At 42.7% G+C, this 17,669-nt stretch overlaps 1 protein-coding gene across 1 annotated transcript in view; it reads left to right on the top strand.

Moving 5' to 3' along the window:
* Positions 1-17,669, top strand: part of LOC121581895 (growth hormone receptor-like) — an 85,919-nt gene that overhangs the window by 19,060 nt on the left and 49,190 nt on the right. The window lies entirely within an intron of this gene.

Here is a 17,669-nt window from a genome sequence, read left to right as displayed (position 1 = left end):
AATGGGAAAATAAATAAACATAAATATGGGTTGTATTTACAATGGTGTTTGTTTTTCACTGGTTGCCCTTTTCTTGTGGCAACAGGTCACAAATCTTGCAGCTGTGATGGCACACTGTGGTTTTTCACCCAGTACATAAGGGAGTTTATCAAAATTGGTTTTGTTTTCAAATTCTTTGTGGATCGCTGTAATCTGAGGGAAATATGTGTCTCTAATATGGTCATACATTTGGCAGGAGGTTAGGAAGTGCAGCTCAGTTTCCACCTCATTTTGTGGGCAGTGTGCACATAGCCTGTCTTCTCTTGAGAGCCAGGTCTGCCTACGGCGGCCTTTCTCAATAGCAAGGCTATGCTCACTGAGTCTGTACATAGTCAAAGCTTTCCTTAAGTTTGGGTCAGTCACAGTGGTCAAGTATTCTGCCACTGTGTACTCTCTGTTTAGGGCCAAATAGCATTCTAGTTTGCTCTGTTTTTTTGTTTGTTCTTTCCAATGTGTCAAGTAATTCTCTTTTGTTTTCTCATGATTTGGTTGGGTCTAGTTGTGTTGTTGTTGTTGTTTCCTGGGGCTGTGTGGGGTCTGTTTGTGTTTGTGAACAGAGCCCCAGGACAAGCTTACTTAGGGACTCTTCTCCAAGTTCATCTCTCTGTAGGTGATGGCTTTGTTATGGAAGGTTTGGGAATCGCTTCCTTTTAAGTGGTTATAGAATTTAACGGCTCTTTTCTGGATTTTGATAATTAGCGGGTATTGGCCTAATTCTGCTCTGCATGCATTATTTGGTGTTTTACGTTGTACACGGAGGATGTTTTTGCAGAATTCTGCATGCAGAGTCTCAATTTGGTGTTTGTCCCATTTTGTGAATTCTTGGTTGGTGAGCGGACCCCAGACCTCAGAACCAAAAAGGGCAATGGGTTCTATAACTGATTCAAGTATTTTTAGCCAGATCCTAATTGGTATGTAAAATTTTATGTTCCTTTTGATGGCATAGAAGGCCCTTCTTGCCTTGTCTCTCAGATCGTTCACAGCTTTGTGGAAGTTACCTGTGGCGCTGATGTTTAGGCCGAGGTATGTATAGTTTTTTGTGTGCTCTAGGGCAACGGTGTCTAGATGGAATTTGTATTTGTGGTCCTGGCAACTGGACCTTTTTGGAACACCATTATTTTTGTCTTACTGAGATTTACTGTCAGGGCCCAGGTCTGACAGAATCTGTGCAGAAGATCTAGGTGCTGCTGTAGGCCCTCCTTGGTTGGTGACAGAAGCACCAGATCGTCAGCAAACAGAAGACATTTGACTTCAGATTCTAGTAGGGTGAGGCCGGGTGCTGCAGACTGTTCTAGTGCCCTTGCCAATTCGTTGATATATATGTTGAAGAGGGTGGGGCTTAAACTGCATCCCTGTCTCACCCCACGGCCCTGTGGAAAGAAATGTGTGTGTTTTTTGCCAATTTTAACCGCACACTTGTTGTTTGTGTACATGGATTTTATAATGTCGTATGTTTTTCCCCCAACCCCACTTTCCATCAATTTGTATAGCAGACCCTCATGCCAAATTGAGTCAAAAGCTTTTTTTGAAATCAACAAAGCATGAGAAGACTTTGCCTTTGTTTTGGTTTGTTTGTTTGTCAATTAGGGTGTGCAGGGTGAATACGTGGTCTGTCGTACGGTAATTTGGTAAAAAGCCAATTTGACATTTGCTCAGTACATTGTTTTCACTGAGGAAATGAACTAGTCTGCTGTTAATGATAATGCAGAGGATTTTCCCAAGGTTGCTGTTGACGCATATCCCACGGTAGTTATTGGGGTCAAATTTGTCTCCACTTTTGTGGATTGGGGTGATCAGTCCTTGGTTCCAGATGTTGGGGAAGATGCCTCTCTCTCTCTCTCTCTCTCTCTCTCTCTCTCTCTCTCTCTCTCTCTCTCTCTCTCTCTCTCTCTCTCTCTCTCTCTCTCTCTCTCTCTCTCTCTCTCTCTCTCTCTCTGTCTCTCTCTCTCTCTCTGTCTCTGTCTCTCTCTCTCTCTCTCTCTCTCTCTCTCTCTCTCTCTCTCTCTCTCTCTCTCTCTCTCTCTCTCTCTCTCTCTCTCTCTCTCTCTCTCTCTCTCTCTCTCTCTCTTTCTCTTTCTCTCTCTCTCTGTCTCTCTGTCTCTATCTATTTCTATATATCCTCTCTCGCTCTATCTATCTATCTATCTATCTATCTATCTATCTATCTATCTATCTATCTATCTATCTATCTATCTATCTATCTATCTATCTATCTATCTATCTATCTATCTATCTATCTATCTTCTCTCTCTCTCTCTCACCCTATTTATGATTCTCTTATCAAAGTTCTTGAAATGTTCAGTATTGACTGACCTTCATGTCTTAAAGTAATGATGGACTGTCGTTTGTCTTTGCTTATTTGAGCTGTTCTTGCCATAATATGGACTTGGTCTTTTACCAAATAGGGCTATCTTCTGTCACAACACAACTGATTGTCTCAAACGCATTAAGAAGGAAATAAATTCCACAAATTAACTTTTAAGAAGGCTCACCTGTTAATTGAAATGCATTCCAGGTGACTACCTCATGAAGCTGGTTGAGAGAATGTCAAGCGTATGCAAAGCTGTCATCAAGGCAAAGGGTTTGGTTACTACATGATTCCATATGCGTTATTTCATAGTTTTGATGTCTTCACTATTATTCTACAATGTAAAAAATAGTAAAAATAAAGAAAAACCCTTGAATGAGTAAGTGTGTCCAAACCTTTGACTGGTAGTGTATACAGTGGGGAAAAAAAGTATTTAGTCAGCCACTAATTGTGCAAGTTCTCCCACTTAAAAAGATGAGAGAGGCCTGTAATTTTCATCATAGGTACACGTCAACTATGACAGACAAAATGAGGAAAAAAAATCCAGAAAATCACATTGTAGGATTTTTAATGAATTTATTTGCAAATTATGGTGGAAAATAAGTATTTGGTCAATAACAAAAGTTTCTCAATACTTTGTTATATACCCTTTGTTGGCAATGACACAGGTCAAACGTTTTCTGTAAGTCTTCACAAGGTTTTCACACACTGTTGCTGGTATTTTGGCCCATTCCTCCATGCAGATCTCCTCTAGAGCAGTGATGTTTTGGGGCTGTCGCTGGGCAACACGGACTTTCAACTCCCTCCAAAGATTTTCTATGGGGTTGAGATCTGGAGACTGGCTAGGCCACTCCAGGACCTTGAAATGCTTCTTACGAAGCCACTCCTTCGTTGCCCGGGCGGTGTGTTTGGGATCATTGTCATGCTGAAAGACCCAGCCACGTTTCATCTTCAATGCCCTTGCTGATGGAAGGGGGTTTTCATTCAAAATCTCACGATACATGGCCCCATTCATTCTTTCCTTTACACGGATCAGTCGTCCTGTACCCTTTGCAGAAAAACAGCCCCAAAGCATGATGTTTCCACCCCCATGCTTCACAGTAGGTATGGTGTTCTTTGGATGCAACTCAGCATTCTTTGTCCTCCAAACACGACGAGTTTAGTTCTATTTTGGTTTCATCTGACCATATGACATTCTCCCAATCTTCTTCTGGATCATCCAAATGCACTCTAGCAAACTTCAGACGGGCCTGGACATGTACTGGCTTAAGCAGGGGGACACGTCTGGCACTGCAGGATTTGAGTCCCTGGCGGCGTAGTGTGTTACTGATGGTAGGCTTTGTTACTTTGGTCCCAGCTCTCTGCAGGTCATTCACTAGGTCCCCTCGTGTGGTTCTGGGATTTTTGCTCACCGTTCTTATGATCATTTTGACCCCACGGGGTGAGATCTTGCGTGGAGCCCCAGATCGAGGGAGATTATCAGTGGTCTTGTATGTCTTCCATTTCCTAATAATTGCTCCCACAGTTGATTTCTTCAAACCAAGCTGCTTACCTATTGCAGATTCAGTCTTCCCAGCCTGGTGCAGGTCTACAATTTTGTTTCTGGTGTCCTTTGACAGCTCTTGGAGTGTGACTGTTTGAGGTTGTGGACAGGTGTCTTTTATACTGATAACAAGTTCAAACAGGTGCCATTAATACAGGTAACGAGTGGAGGACAGAGGAGCCTCAAAGAAGAAGTTACAGGTCTGTGAGAGCCAGAAATGTTGCTTGTTTGTAGGTGACCAAATACTTATTTTCCACCATAATTTGCAAATAAATTCATTACAAATCCTACAATGTGATTTTCAGGAAAATAAATTCTCATTTTGTCTGTCATAGTTGACGTGTACCTATGATGAAAATTACAGGCCTCTCTCATCTTTTTAAGTGGGAGAACTTGCACAATTGGTGGCTGACTAAATACTTTTTTCCCCCACTGTATATGTACACAGTGTTTCCCATGTATATACTCTATATAGGGAGAGAGAGAGAGAGAGAGAGAGAGAGAGAGAAAGAGAGAGAGGTGCGTTGAAATTGCTTGTAGTCACAGATCTAGGATCAGTTTATTATCCTCTAACCTTATCAATTAGGCTAGTCGGTGTATCACGAAACTGAACTTGGAACTTTGTCTTGATGCAAGTTATTAACATTTTGAAATGTAGGAATCTATGAAAAGTGACTGGGTCTCGAGAGTTTCTTCCAGAGGAAAGAAACATATTGGCTTATGTATTGGTGGTGAGCTGGGTTTCATCTGCTATTTATGAGGGAGCTTACAGACAGGCTTGCCAGAGTGCTGTTGAGGATCAATGTGGACACTGTGAATATACAGGGCCTGGGTTACTAATCTTTTGACTCAGTGTAAAGTTATAGCACCGCTTCAATGTAGAACCAAGGGCTTCATTAGGCAACGTGATTTTTTTTCTTCTGTATTACTTTAATTTCAAAAGCTCTCTGTTTATGATGTCTTGATGTTGGTGAAGTTTAATTTTCTTAATTTAATTTATTTCCGGTTGGATGCAGATTATAGGTAGCACACACAAATTTAGGTGAGAATGAGCTCACCCTCACACACTCTCTGAGGGATGTCTCCATGTTGTGATGATTGAGTGGACTCTTGACCCTCGATGAGGTGTCAACATCCTTCTACAGAGGGAGAACCAACAGGCCACACACACACACACACACTACACAAAGATAGGAGAGACGAGCTGGAGAGGCAAGTGGTCCATATCAATGCTCTGAAAGAAACCTTGCACTCGCTCACACACAAACGCACACACACTGTTCAGTGCATTCCTCTGAGAGTTTTTAGCTCGGTGGCTCAATAAGAGGGGTCAGGTGAAGAGAGAGAGAGAGAGAGAGAGAGAGAGAGAGAGAGAGAGAGAGAGAGAGAGAGAGAGAGAGAGAGAGAGAGAGAGAGAGAGAGAGAGAGAGAGAGAGAGAGAGAGAGAGAGAGAGAGAGAGAGAGAGAGAGAGAGAGAGAGAGAGAGAGAGAGAGAGAGAGAGAGAGAGAGAGAGAGAGAGAGAGAGAGAGAGAGAGAGAGAGAGAGAGAGAGAGAGAGAGAGAGAGAGAGAGAGAGAGAGACCGACCTTTCTGCTCACAACACTAAAGACATTGCAACAAAGGCAAAACATGAAAACTATTCTCCAGTTAAACTGGCTGGATGAAAGGACAAATCAATAAATGGAAAAACTTCCATTGGGATTTCAGTTCAGGTAGGGGCTTTATGCAAGTCTTCCTTTCGGCCTGTTTTCATGTTGGCTAACCATCCATACCCCTTTGACTATGTTATGGACATCAAAGTATGATGCTGTTTGGTTGATTCGATTATGGTGTTAATAAAGTTAGAGATTTCGATTCTAATAGGTTGTACGTTATGATATCATTGCCTCCAAGGTGACTATAAGTAACTTTGTTGAATGATTGCTGCACAGTACAATACCTACAGTTGAAGTCGGAAGTTTACATACACCTTAGCCAAATACATTTAAACAAAGTTTTTCACAATTCTTGACATTTAATCCTAGTAAAAAGTCCCGGTTTTAGGTCAGTTAGGATCACCACTTTATTTTAAGAATGTGAAATGTCAGAATAATAGTAGAGAGAATGATTTATTTCAGCTTTTATTTATTTCGTCACATTCCCAGTGGGACAGAAGTTTACATACACTCAATTAGTATTTGGTATCATTGCCTGTAAATTGTTTAACTTGGGTCAAACGTTTCAGGTAGCCTTCCACAAGCTTCCCACAATAAGTTGGGTGAATTTTGGCCCATTCATCCTGAGAGCGCTGGTGTAACGGAGTCAAGTTTGTAAGCCTTGCTCACACGCTTTTTCAATTCTGCCCACACATTTTCTGTAGGATTAAGGTCAGGGCTTTGTGATGGCCACTCCAACTTTGGAAGTATGCTTGGGGTCATTGTCCATTTGGAAGACCCATTTGCGACCAAGCTTTAACTTCCTGACTGATGTCTTGAGATGTTGCTTCAATATATCCACATAATTTTCCTTCCTAGTGAAGTGCACCAGACCCTCCTGCAGCATAGCACCCCCACACCATGATGCTGTCACCCCCGTGCTTCACGGTTGGGATGGTGTTCTTCAGCTTGCAAGCCACCCCCTTTTTCCTCTAAACATATAACGATGGTCATTATGGCCAAACAGTTCTATCTTTGTTTCATCAGACCAGAGGACATTTCTCCAAAAAGTACGATCTTTGTCCCCATGTACAGTTGCAAAGCGTAGTCTGGCTTTTTTATGGCGGTTTTGGAGCAGTGTCTTCTTCCTTTCTGAGCGGCCTTTCAGGTTATGTCGATATAGGACTCATTTTACTGTGGATATAGATACTTTTGTACCTGTTTCCTCCAGCATCTTCCCAAGGTCCTTTGCTGTTGTTCTGGGATTGATTTGCACTTTTTGCACCAAAGTACGTTCATCTCTAGGAGACAGTCTCTTTCCTGAGCGGTATGATGGCTGCATGGTCCCATGGTGTTTATACTTGCGTACAATTGTCTGTACAGATGAATGTGGTACCTTCAGGCGTTTGGAAATTGCTCCCAAGGATGAACCAGACTTGTGGAGGTCTACAATTTTTTTTCTGAGGTCTTGGCTGATTTCTTTTGATTTTCCCATGATGTCAAGCAAAGAGGCACTGAGTTTGAAGGTAGGCCTTGAAATACATCCACAGGTACACCTCCAATTGACTCAAATGATGTAAATTAGCTTATCAGAAGCTTCTCAAGCCATGAGATCATTTTCTGGAATTTTCCAAGCTGTTTAAAGGCACAGTCAACTTAGTGTATGTAAACTTCTGACCCACTGGAATTGTGATACAGTGAATTATAAGTGAAATAATCAGTCTGTAAACAATTGTTGGGAAAATTACTTGTGTCATGCACAAAGTAGATGTCCTAACCGACTTGCCAAAACTATAGTTTGTTAACAAGACATTTGTGGAGTGGTTGAAAAACAAGTTTTAATGACTCCAACCTAAGTGTATGTAAACTTCCGACTTCAACTGTAGGCTACCCAAAACATATTTTGAGTCAGATAGCCTTTCTGGAAAGGTGTAGTCGTGTATCTCTGGCAGGAGTTTGGTTGGTTCTTAGTGAGCGTTAGAGGTTTTTGATCTCAGGAGTGGCACTTGATCCTCAGAACAGGAGCAGTGTGTTTTAGCTGGATTCAGAGTGTGTGCCTGCACTCTTAGAAGAAAAGGTGCTATCTAGAACCTTAAAGGGTTCTTTGGCTGTCCCCATAGGAGAACCCTTTGAAGAACCCTTTTTTCTAAAAAAAAAAACTCACAAAGATTCTGTAGTAGCGAAAGCTGTCTGGTCTTGTTTGGTAGAGAAGTGAGCGGGAGGTTAAACAGCAGAATCTAGAGGAAAGGGAAAAAAGTGAAGATTGATGGTCAATTAGAATGGGGCCACATACTGGAATAGGGGGGTTGGAGAGAGAGAGAGAGGAGAGAGAGCGAGGAGAAGGGGTTGAATGTTGTTACAGGCTAGTAGCTCTTGTAATGATGAGGTTTTTCAGATGAAATAGAATGCTATTTGGAAATAGAGGGAGTGAGAGAGGGTATTTGGTATTTTATTAGGATACCCATTAGCTGTTGCGAAAGCAGCAGCTAATCTTCCTGGGGTCACAAAACATGAAACATGACACAATACAGAACATTAATAGACAAGAACAGCTCAAGTACAGAACTACATGATTTTAAAAACAGCACACACAGCCTACATATCATTACATACGCACAATATCTACGTCAAATAGGGGAAAGGCATTGTGCCGTGAGGTGTTGCTTTCTCAGTTTTTTTTTAAATCAGGTTTGCTGTTCCATGCAATAATGGCTCTATATAATACTGAACGCTTTCTTGAATTTGTTCTGGATTTTGGGACTATGAAAAGACCCCTGGTGGCATGTCTGGTGTGGTAAGTGTGTACGTCAGAGCTGTGTGTAAGTTGACTATGCAAACAATTTTGAATTTTCAACACATTAATGTTTCTTATAAAATGAAGAAGTGATGCAGTCAGTCTCTCCTCAACTCTTAGCCAATAGAGACTGGCATGCACAGTATTTATATTAGCTCTCTGATTACAATGAAGAGCAAGACGTGCTGCTCTGTTCTGGGCCAGCTGCAGCTTAACTAGGTCTTTCTTTGCAGCGCTTGGCCACAATAATCAAGATAAGACTAAACTAGAGCCTGCAGGACTTGCTTTGTGGAGTGTGGTGTCAAAAAAGCAGAGCATCTCTTTATTATGGACAGACCTCTCCCCCATCTTTACAACCATTGAATCTATACAGTGCATTCGGAAAGTTTTCAGACCCCTTTACTTTTTCCAAATGTTGTTAAATTTTGCCTTATTCTAAAATGGATTTTAAAAAAATAATAATCAATCTACAGACAATACCCCATAATGACAAAGCGAAAACAGGTTTTTAGAAATGTTTGCTAATTTATTAATAATAAAAAACAGAAATCCTTTATTTACATAAGTATTCAGACCTTTGCTATGAGACTCGAAATTGAGCTCAGGTGAATCCTGTTTCCATTTATCATCATTGAGATGTTTCTACAACTTGAATGGAGTCCACCTGTGGTAAATTAAATTGATTGGACATGATTTGGAAAGGCACACATCTGTCTATATAAGGTCCCACAGTTGACAGTGCATGTCAGAGCAAAAACCAAGCCATGAGGTCATAGAATTGTCCGTAGAGCTCCGAGACAGGATTGTGTCAAGGCACAGATCTGAGGAAGGGTACCAAAACATTTCTGCAGCATTGAAGGTCCCCAAGAACACAGTGGCCTCCATCATTCTTAAATGGAAGAAGTTTGGAACCACCAAGACTCTTCCTAGAGCTGGCCGCCCGGCCAAACTGAGCAATCGGGGGAGAAGCGCCTTGGTCAGGAAGGTGACCAAGAACCCGATGGTCACTCTGACAGAGCTCTAGAGTTCCTCTGTGGAGATGGGAGAACCTTCCAGAAGGACAACCATCTCTGCAGCACTCCACCAATCAGGTCTTTATGGTAGAGTGGCCAGACGGAAGCCACTCCTCAGTAAAAGGCACATGACAGCCTGCTTGGAGTTTGCCAAAAGGCACCTAAAGACTCTCAGACCATGAAAAACAAGATTCTCTGGTCTGATGAAACCAAGATTGAACTCTTTGGCCTGAATGCCAAGCGTAACTTCTGGAGGAAACCTGGCACCATCCCTACGGTGAAGCATGGTGGTGGCAGCATCATGCTGTGGGGATGTTTTTGAGCGGCAGGGACTGGGAGACTAGTCAGGATCGAGGGAAAGATGAACAGAGCAAAGTACAGAGAGATCCTTGATGAAAACTTGCTCCAGAGCGCTCAGGACCTCAGACGGGGCGAAGGGACACCTTCCAACAGGACAACGACCCTAAGCACACAGCCAAGACAACGCAGGAGTGGCTTCGGGACAAGTCTTTGAATGTCATTGAGTGGCCCAGCCAGAGACCGGACTTGAACCTGATCGAACATCTCTGGAGAGACATGAAAATAGCTGTGCAGCAACGCTCCCCAACCAACCTGACAGAGCTTGAGAGGATCTGCAGAGAAGAATGGAATAAACTCCCCAAATTCCCAAATACAGGTGTGCCAAGCTTGTAGCCGTTATACCCAAGAAGACTCGAGGCTGTAATCGCCGCCAAAGGCACTTCAAGAAAGTACTGAGTAAAGGGTCTGAATACTTATGTAAATGTTATATTTCCGTTTTTTTTTATTTATAAATTAGCAAAAAAATCTAAAATCCTGTTTTTGCTTTGTCATTATGGGTTATTGTGTGTAGATTGATGAGGGAAAAAAACAATTTAATTAATTTTAAAATAAGGCTGTAACCTAACAAAATGTGGAAAAAGTCAAGGAGTATGAATACTTTCCGAAGGCACGGTATGTTTTGACCGTGAAAGTTTACAGGCTAAGGTAACACCAAATCATTTATTCTCCTCAACTTGTTCAACAGCCACACCATTCATTACCATTAAAGAAAACCCTCTGAGTTCTATTAGATAGATAGCTCTGAATCCATTATAGCAGAGGTTGAAAAGCCATAAAACATACGTTTTCTCAACAACAGGTTATGGTCAATAATATCAAAGGCTGCACTGAAATCTAACAGTACAGCTCCCACAATCTTCTTATTATCAATTTCTTTCAACCAATCATCAGTAATTTGTGTCAGTGCAGTACATGTTGAGTGCCCTTCTCTATAAGCATGCTGAACGTCTGTTGTCAATTTGTTTACAGAGAAATAGCATTGTATTTGGTCAAACACACATTTTTTTCCAACAGTTTGCTAAGAGCTGGCAACAAGCTGATAGGTCTGCTGTTAGAACCAGTAAATGCTGCTTTACCACTCTTGGGTAGTGGAATGACTTTGGCTTCCCTCCAGGCCTGAGGACAAACACCTTCCTCTAGACTCAGATTAAATATATGACAGATAGGAGTGGCCATAGAGTCAGTTACCATCCTCAGTAGCTTTCCATCTAAGTTGTCAATGCCAGGAGGTTTGTCATTAGTGATTGATAACAATAGTTTTTCCACCTCTCCCACAGTTACAATTCAAACTTACAATGCTGCTCTTTCATTATTAGTTTTTTTATGCATGAATACGATTGTCCACTGTTTGTTGTTGGCTTTTCCTGCCTAAGTTTGCCCACTTTGCCAATGAAGTAATCATTAAAATAATTGGCAACATCAAATAGTTTTGTGATGAATAAGCCATCTGATTCGATGAAAGATGGAGTTGAATTTGTCTTTCTGTCCATAATTTAATTTAAAGTACTCATTCTTTATATCATTGATCTTGGCTTCATAATACAGTTTCTTCTTCCTTTTGTTGAGTTTAGTCACATCATTTCTCAATTTGCAGTAAGTCAGCCAGTCAGATGTGCAGCCAGACATATTAGCCACTCCTTTTGCCCCATCTCTTTCAACCATACCGTTTTTCAATTCCTCATCAATCCATGGAGCCTTAACAGTTCTAACAGTCAGTTTCTTAACAGGTGCATGTTTATCAATAATTGGAAGAAGCAAATTCATAAATTCATCAAGTGCAGCGTTTGGATGCTCCTTATTAATCACATCAGACCAACAAATATTTTTAACATTATCCAAATAAGAGTCACAGCAAAACCTTTTGTATGATCTCTTATACCCAGCTTTTGGAACTTTGGCTTTCCTGGATATAGCCACTATATTTTGATCACTGCGTTCAATGGGTATGGATACAGCTTTAGAACAAAGTTCTACAGTATTAGTAAACATTTGATCAATACATGTGGATGATCTTGTTCCTCTAGTGTTTGTAAACACCCTGGTAGGATGATTAGTAACCTGAACCAGATTACAGGCACTGGTTACAGTGAGAAAATTCCTCTTGAGCGGACAGCTTGATGAAAACCAGTCAATATTCAGGTCCCCAAGAAGGTAGACCTCTCGGTTTACATCACATACACTATTAAGCATTTCACACACATTATTTAGATACTGACTTTTAGCGCAACACCCCAAAATGCCTTAGATGAGGCAGGTAAACCTGCAACCACAGCATTTCAATAACACTTGACATTAAGTCTTAAGACTGGCCAATAAAAATAAAAGATTAAGATGGGCAGTCTGTGATATTGCTTTTTCTTTGCAACTCTGCCTAGAAGGTCAGCATCCCGGAGTCACCTCTTCAATGTTGACGTTGAGACTGGTGTTTTGCGGGTACTATTTAATGAAGCTGCCAGTTGAGGACCTGTGAGGTGTCTGTTTCTCAAACTAGACACTCTAATGTATTTGTCCTCTTGCTCAGTTGTGCACCGGGGCCTCCCACTCCTCTTTCTATTCTGGTTAGAGCCAGTTTGCGCTGTTCTGTGAAGGGAGTAGAACACAGCATTGTACGAGATCTTCAGTTTATTGGCAATTTCTGCAGGAATCAACAATGTAAAGGTTTACTTAACACTGAGCAAGAGAACAACAAAGAGCGAGTACACGACTTGACACTAACAATCACACACAACACAACACTGAACAGTCCAGGGCTATATAGGGGTGGTGATGAGATGATGAGGTGCAGGTGCGCTGGAGGTGATTAGGGTGCGTTGGGTTTCCATTCCGGTGTTGCCGAGGTGGTGCGCTCAGACCGGTGGCTCAGTAGACCGGCGATTCAGAGCGCCGGAGGGGAGCAACAGGAGGAGACATTACAAAAAATAATTAGTCAGTTAGTGTGTGTGCTGTGTGCTGTGGGGTTGAAGCTACGAACCCATAGGCTTGGCTCTCATCCTTTCCAGGCTTTTGGGAGGGAGGGTGGACAATGAGCCTGTCATAGCGGATGTAAGCAATGTCCCCACGTGCTCTGGCAGCTTTCATGGCCGTGATAAGTTATTTTCTCTTCTGGCGCACAGCTTCAGGATAGTCCTTGTTGAGGAAGATGTACGTTCCTCTCAAGTTCTTGGCTCTTTCCAGAACAGCTACCTTGTCCTTGAACCTCAGGAACTTGACCACTATCGGGCTGGGCCTGTCACCTGGGCCTGTGGTGGGTTTTCCAATCCTGTGGGCGCGCTCCACCTCAATCTTCAGTTTCTCCGAGATAATTTCCCTCATTTTGTCCTCAGACTCCGTCCAGGTCTCGTGGAGATTCTGTAATTCCGTCCACAACAATGTTGTTCCGCCTTTAGTGTCCCTCGAGATAATCCGATTTCTCCGTTATTGTAATCATGGATTCACACACAGAACTGATGTCCTCTCTCAGTGACTTACAGATTGCTGTCACCTTTTTAAACTCATCGAGCTGACCCTGCGAGAACTGCAAACTGTTCTTCATGACCGCAACCTCTCTGGTCAGGTCGTCTATTCTTTTATTAGTTGACGCTACCAGTTTTTGGACACTTTGAGCTATTTTCTTGTTGTTGTAACGACTGCTTGTAGAACTATTTTTGTTCCTTAAAAATATTATTCACCTGTGATAGAGAGACACCAATGTGCTCAATGGTACACCCACCAGCTTTGGTAGCAGCGTAGGCTACGCTGTTACTCTTCATAGTTCCAGACAGGGCAGGTCACAGGGAAGATGGAAACTGCAACAAACAGCAGGGATCTAGACAGTCACAAGCCCGGGATAATCCGCAGTCCCAGCCACAAGAGCTAACCGCGTCGCAGGCTACGTTCAAGCCCTCAAGAAAACCCTGCTCGCTTGATAGGCAGCTAACAGTGGCAGCTAGGCTAGCTGCTACACTAAGCAGCTAATCAGAACCTTGGTCGGCAGGATCCCTGGACAGATAGTAGCGGTCCCAGCAACTGATGCTAACCCCGTCGCGGGATCCACACTCAAAAGCTAGTAGCCAAACGTTTTCAATAGACTTTCAGAAGAGAGAGAGAGAGAGAGAAAGAGAGAGAGAGCGAGAGAGGCTCTACTCACACTTTTTCAGAGACTTACAAAACTTTCCAAAACAACAACCGAGCTCTCCCTCATTCTGCGAGGAGATGGAAGAGAGGGTGATAAACGTAGACGGTGAGAAAGAGAGAGCGCAACATAGTGGAAGGAAAGACGTTATTGATTTTGGACTGAACCATTTTCTAAGGCCAAACAAGCATCCCTCTTGCCAGATTCCTTACTTTTGAATCCCGGCCTTGTATATGTTGGCCTCCTGGCCTGTAAACACACATGCAACAGATGGCCTTTGCCTCTCAGGAAATGGTTTGTTTATATTACAGATATGAGTGAGCTTCCATGCCCCGACGAATTGAGACTGCTCTGAGGGCAAAAGGGGGTGCAACTCAATATTAGGAAGGTGTTCCTAATGTTTTGTACACTCAGTGTATATATTATTGAGCTCCCATGCTTCTCAATGGACAGATCATATGTAGGATAACATATGATACTTATCACATATGCCATACAATACATTAAAACAATTTAAAACAAAATGTAAAATATTTGTAACCCATTTTCAACCTACTCTGCCTTGAAGCTCAGACTTCAGGTCTTCACAACAGTGTGTATTCAGTCGGATTCCAATAGTTTTTAATTTCTAGTCCTTCCTGTGCTGCCGGCCTCTGCATTGTTGTCATAGGTGGCTTTGTCATAAAACACCTCTTGGCCAGGTCGTTTTTCTAACATAGCCAGGACTTGTCCAGGTCGTTATCGAATACTGTCATGAATACCCCACTTGGATAAATTGAGATTTTAGTACCGGTAGTAATATTAGCGTCTCTAGTGTCTCCCCTAAGTCAGTCAGTTCCTTGTGGGTGGTAGCTTAGGACAAGGTTGTGGCAAGAAACACCTGTTATATTCACTTAGGGGTTACCAGAAGGTTCTGAAGACTTCAGGTTGGCCCCAATCCAGTCAGAGTTGGGAAGCAGTGCTCTGTCTAGAGACAGACAGAGACAAAGAGAGAGACAGAGAGGTTGGCCTATATATAGGGTGTGGACTTGCCACATAGAAGCTGTTCCCCTTACCTTGGTGAACCACAACAGTTTGTCACAGTGTTTCTGTGTCACTGCCACACGGCGCCATGAGAACTGCTATTTTAGTTTTAGGAGGATGGCACCGCACGGGATCACCTGGAACTGTAAAGGTTACAGTCAGCAGCTACTGTAGTCATATAGGCCCTGTGTATCTCAGTTGGTAGAGCATGGTGCTTGCAACGCCAGGGTTGTGGGTTTGATTCCCATGGGGGGCCAGTATGAAAATGTATGCACTCACTAACTGTAAGTTGCTCTGAATAAGAGTGTCTGCTAAATGACTCAAATGTAAATATTGAATGGACATTTTGTTGCTAAGTCGCTAAGGATAGGTGTCTACTATGCCATTGAAGGTCAGCTTAATTATATACTGGAGTGCATTTGAAATATGAAATGTATTGCATTAAATAAATAAGAGCACCTCCTCCCAGCTGCCCACTGCACTGAGGCTAGGAAACACTACCGATAAATCTACGATAATCAAAAATGTCAACAAGCATTTTGCTACGGCTGGCCATGCTTTCCACCTGGCTACCCCTACCCCGGCCACCAGCTCTGCACCCTCCGCTGCAACTTGCCCATGCCCCCCCGCTTCTCCTTCACCCAAATTCAGATAGCTGATGTTCTGAAAGAGCTGCAAAATCTGGACCCCTACAAATCAGCTGGGCTAGACAATCTGGACCCTTTATTTCTAAAATTAGCCGCCGAAATTGTCACAACCCCTATTACCAGCCTGTTCAACCTCTCTTTCGTATCGTCTGAGATCCCCAGAGATTGGAAAGCTGCCGCGGTCATCCCCCTCTTCAAAGGGGGTGACACTCTAGATCCAAACTGTTACAGACCTATATCCATCCTGCCCTGCCTTTCGAAAGTATTTGAAAGCCAAGTTAACAAACAGATCACCGACCATTTCGAATCCCACCGTACCTTCTCCGTTATGCAATCTGGTTTCCGAGCTGGTCATGGGTGTATCTCAGCCACGCTCAAGGTCCTAAACGATATAATAACCGTGATCGATAAAAGACAGTACTGTGCAGCCGTCTTCATTGACCTGGCCAAGGCTTTTGACTCTGTCAATCACCGCATTCTTATTGGCAGACTAAATAGCCTTGGTTTCTCAAATGACTGCCTTGCCTGGTTCACCAACTACTTCTCAGATAGAGTTCAATGTGTCAAATCGGAGGGCCTGTTGTCTGGACCTCTGGCAGTCTCTATGGGGGTGCCACAGGGTTCAATTCTCGGGCCGACTCTATTCTCTGTGTATATCAATGATGTCGCTCTTGCTGCTGGTGACTCTCAGATCCACCTCTACGCAGACAACACCATTTTGTATACATCTGGCCCTTAATTGGACACTGTGTTAACAAACCTCCAAACAAGCTTCAATGCCATACAACACTCCTTCCGTGGCCTCCAACTGCTCTTAAACGCTAGTAAAACTAAATGCATGCTCTTCAATCGAACGATGCTTACACCCGCCTGCCCGACTAGAATCACTACTCTCGGCGGGTCTGACTTAGAATATGTGGACAACTACAAATATCTAGGTGTCTGGTTAGACCATAAACTCTCCTTCCAGACTCACATTAAGCATCTCCAATCCAAAGTTAAATCTAGAATCGGCTTCCTATTTCGCAACAAAGCCTCCTTCACTCATGCTGCTAAACATGCCCTCGTAAAACTGACTATCCTACCGATCCTTGACTTCGGCGATGTCATTTACAAAATAGCTTCCAACACTCTACTCAGCAAATTGGATGTAGTCTATCACAGTGCCATCCGTTTTGTCACCAAAGCACCATATACTACCCACCATTGTGACCTGTACGCTCTCGTTGGCTGGCCCTCACTACATATTCGTCGCCAAACCCACTGGCTCCAGGTCATCTATAAATCACTTCTAGGCAAATCCCCGCCTTATCTTAGCTCATTGGTCACCATAGCAACACCCACCCGTAGTATGCGTTCCAGCAGGTATATCTCACTGGTCATCCCCAAAGCCAACACCTCCTTTGGTCGCCATTCCTTCCAGTTCTCTGCTGCAAATGACTGGAACGAACTGCAAAAATCTCTGAAGCTGGAGACACTTATCTCCCTCACTATCTTTAAGCATCAGTTGTCAGAGCACCTTACCGATCACTGTACCTGTACACAGCCCATCTGTAATCAGCCCACACAACTACCTCATCCCCATATTGTTATTTATTTTGCTCATTTGCACCCCAGTATCTCTATTTGCACATAATATTCTGCACATCTATCACTCCAGTGTTAATACTAAATTATAATTGTAATTATTTTGCACTAGGGCCTATTTATTGCCTTACCTCCATAACTTACTACATTTGCACACACTGTATATATATTTTCTATTGTGTTATTGACTGTACGTTTTGTTTATTCCATATGTAACTCTGTGTTGTTGTTGTTTTTACCGCACTGCTTTGCTTTATCTTGGCCAGGTCGCAGTTGTAAATGAGAACTTGTTCTCAACTGGCTTACCTGGTTAAATAAAGGTGAAATAAAATAAATAAATAAATAAAAAAAAGTTTTGCTTGTCGCTATAGCAGGCATAAAATTAAATCTCCCAAGCTGACAGTGTAAGAGAATGGAGCATAATGTTCCAGTCATTCACCTGACTGTCAATTCTGTAGATTTTTCTGTTGATGTCTCAATGACCTGGCTGACAGCCATACAATCAATGCATAAAGCCTGGAAGGGAACTATTCCATATGCACACAAGTTATACTGTACCTCTTAAATTATGGACACATACACACACAGACACACGCATGCATGCACGCGC

Source organism: Coregonus clupeaformis, unplaced genomic scaffold (assembly GCF_020615455.1).
Source record: "Coregonus clupeaformis isolate EN_2021a unplaced genomic scaffold, ASM2061545v1 scaf0020, whole genome shotgun sequence".
In the NCBI taxonomy this organism is placed as follows: Eukaryota; Metazoa; Chordata; class Actinopteri; order Salmoniformes; family Salmonidae; genus Coregonus; species Coregonus clupeaformis.
The sequence above is the reverse complement of the archived record's forward strand: the minus strand, read 5'-3'. Positions and strand labels throughout refer to the sequence as shown.